Source organism: Dipodomys spectabilis, unplaced genomic scaffold (assembly GCF_019054845.1).
Source record: "Dipodomys spectabilis isolate Male_0828 unplaced genomic scaffold, ASM1905484v1 ptg000073l, whole genome shotgun sequence".
In the NCBI taxonomy this organism is placed as follows: Eukaryota; Metazoa; Chordata; class Mammalia; order Rodentia; family Heteromyidae; genus Dipodomys; species Dipodomys spectabilis.
This window is the reverse complement of record NW_024870750.1, coordinates 3,370,999-3,374,213: the sequence shown is the minus strand read 5'-3', so window position 1 is coordinate 3,374,213 and position 3,215 is coordinate 3,370,999. Positions and strand designations below refer to the sequence as shown.

At 41.2% G+C, this 3,215-nt stretch overlaps 1 non-coding gene across 1 annotated transcript; it reads right to left on the bottom strand.

Annotated features, from left to right (window-relative positions):
- Nucleotides 1-2,691: 2,691 nt before the first annotated feature.
- Trnaa-ugc lies at nt 2,692-2,756 on the bottom strand. Its single transcript has one exon. It is a non-coding gene; the product is annotated as a tRNA-Ala (tRNA).
- Nucleotides 2,757-3,215: the final 459 nt, after the last annotated feature.

The following is a 3,215-nucleotide window of genomic DNA, read 5'->3' as shown; positions in this document are numbered from 1 at the left end:
GTGTGGACATCAGGCACTCTGCAGTCCTAGAGGGAAAAAAAATCTGGAGCTAAACCATTTAAATAAATGTGACAAGATATATCTAAAATTAAATGATGCATTGAAGAGTGTGATTCGTTCTGCTATAGAGAAACTATTCCCAGACAGTGTAGATTATGTCTCCAATCAATATGCTCAGTGAAAGGAAGACATTCCATTCTCTGAAAAAGATCCCACGCATTTCAGCTGCAAATAGTTAATTAGTCATTTCATAGGCAGAATGAAGAGAGTAATCCTTTAATGTCCATATGGCATATGTTTTCCAAGCTTATTTTTTGTCTTCAGTCCTTTCAGTCGCAGCCTGTAAAAATCACATGGGGATGTGAAGAAATCGACCGTGTATACTCTATCAGGACAGTCACCAAGAGCCTCTTTTCCAAGTCCTAATTGGACGGAAATTGTTTTCTCATCAGAGCTTATATCTTTAAATAATAAATTTGGATAACAGGCATTCTATTTGAAAGTTTTGTTTTAAGAATTTTTAAGTTTTAAGCAATTAGAGACGAACAGGTTTATTTATTTATTTTTTGTCCCAGTACTTAGACTTAGCTTTATTGCTCAATACTGTTCTACCAGTTGAGCCACATCTTCACTTCTGGCTTTTTGCTGGTTAACTGGAGAGAAGAAACTTGGGGATTTGTCTGTCAAGGCTGGCCTCCAATCCCATTCCTCAGATCTCAGCCTCCTGAGTAGCTAGGATTATAGGTGTAAGATACTGACACCCAGCAGAGATAAACAAACAACCCCACCCCTGAAACATTTTAGGTTTGGCCAGGCATGACACCTAAAGTTCTTCACCTATAATCCTAGCTACTTGAGGGGCTGAGATCAGGAGGATCACAGTGTGGGGCTAACCTCATCTCAACCCATAAAAAATTGCATACATTAGACAAGTGCTTATTATCCCAGTTATGTAGGAAGCAAAGCAGAAATAAGAGGATCATGGTCCAGGCTGGCCCCTGGCAGGGGGGGAGTAAGATCTTATTTGAAAAAATAATGAAAGCTCAAAGGGTTGTGGGTGTGGTTTAGGTGGTCGAGTGCCTGCACATTAAGCTTAAGGCCCTGAGTTCAAACTCCAGTATTTCCTTACAGTTCCCTATTTGGGCTAGAATAACACTATTCAAAGTATGTTCTGAGAGAAGTCCTAATTGTTCATAGGCACTAGAAAATGCCTTTCCCTCTAAATAACACCCTGCCTCTTTCCTACTTAATTAACTTTGTCTATATTCATTGTGTCATCTTCATCTCCCATTATTCTATAACCTATTAGCATTTTGTCACAACCACATCAGTTTCTTCTTTGTTAAACCTAGTGAACTTAATCTCAGTTTTTAACCTGTATGACTTCTCTTTAAGTTTTTAAATTATTGCCTGCTGTTTCCTTGAAATATTCTCTTCCTTTACCTTCTATAACATAAAGGTTTATTCCAGAGTTAATGGTTACTATTGAACTATTCTATTGTTCTATCTCTTAATATACTATTTGCTACCATTTTTTTTGCTTGCTTCTCTTACCCTTTATTATTTTTTCATCTGAACACACTGGGAGAGCAGCCTGCCCAGGGCTCAAAGCACGGACATGTGGCAGTCTATTTGCTACCAATTGTCTCACTTCTCACCTTTGCATGCCTGAGTCATCTTATCTTTTTCCATGGGTTCATTTACTATCTTGTTCTCAGCACCACTGACCCAACTCTCCAGTAATCTGTTGTACCTTCAGTTTAGATCTATTTCCTGAGTTTAAACCTGCATTTTCTATTTATGCATAAAACTATTCTCAGGGACTTCCCACATCCACATTTAACTCAACATGTCCAAAGTGTAATGACTTATAATTCCTTGAAAAAAAATATTCCCATATCTTACAATTTTTATCACTCTGAAACAGTGATCCCAGGCTAGAAACTAGAAACCGTTACTCTTTTAATTCCTCCCTGTCTTTTACTCCTCACATTCCATCAGTCATGAAATTCTATGATTTCTATTTCTTTTTATTTTTTTAAATTGGTCATGGGGCTTGAACTCTGGTTCTGGGTGCTGTCCCTGAGCTCTTCAGCTCAAGGTGAGCGAGCGTTCTACCACTTGAGCCATAGCACCACTTCTGGTTTTCTCACGGACTTTGCTGCCAGGGCTGGCTTTGAACCACTATCCTCAGATCTCAGCCTCCTGAGTAACTAGGATTACAGGCATGAGCCACCAGAGCCTGGTGATTTCTATGATTTCTTGCATATCAACTCTGTTACTCCTTGACTTCATTTGTTTAGAATTCCTATAACAAAATGTCACAAACTAGGCATCTTTCAAACAACACAAACTTATTTCTCACAGTTCTGAAGACTGCAAGGTCCAAAATCAAGGTGGCAGAAGATTTTACATCTAGTAAGAACCAATTTTATTTAAATAATGGTACCTTCTTGTTACATCCTTACAGGATAGAGAAGGCAACACAGCTCTCTGGACTCTTTTCGGAAGGACACTAATCTCTCTCATAAGCTAATCATCTTGCCTCTTAGGTCCCACTTTTTTTTTTTTTTTTTGCCAGTCATGGGGCCTGAACTCTGGGTCTGGGCGCTGTCCCTCAGCTCTTCAGCTCAAGGCTAGCGCTCTACCACTGGAGCCACAGCGCCACTTCCGGCTTTTTCTGTTTTTATGTGGTGCTGAGGAATTGAACCCAGGGCCTCTTGCTTGCAAGGCAAGCGCTCTACCACTGAGCCACCTTCCCAGCCCAGGTCCCACTTTTTTTTCCCCCCTTATCATGGGGCTTGAACTCTGGGCCTGGGCACTGTCCCTGAGCTCTTCAGCTCCAGGTGAGCACTCTACCACTTGAGCCATAGCGCCACTTCCATTTTTCTGGTGGTTAATTGGAGATAAGAGTCTCATGGACTTTCCTGCCTGGTCTGGCGTTGAACTGTGATCCTCAGATTTCAGCCTCCTGAGTAACTAGGATTACAGGTGTGAGCCACAAATGCCCAATTAGGTCCCACTTCTTTTTTTGTTTTTGTTTTTTTTCCAGGGCTGAGGACCAAATCCAGGGTCTTGCGCGCGCCAGGCCGGCGTCCTTCCGCTGGGCTAAACATCCAGCCCCTAGGTCCCTCTTCTTAAAACCATAATCCTAGGGGTTAGAATGTCATCATATGAATTTGTGAAGGATACATACACTAAAGCTGTGGCACCTC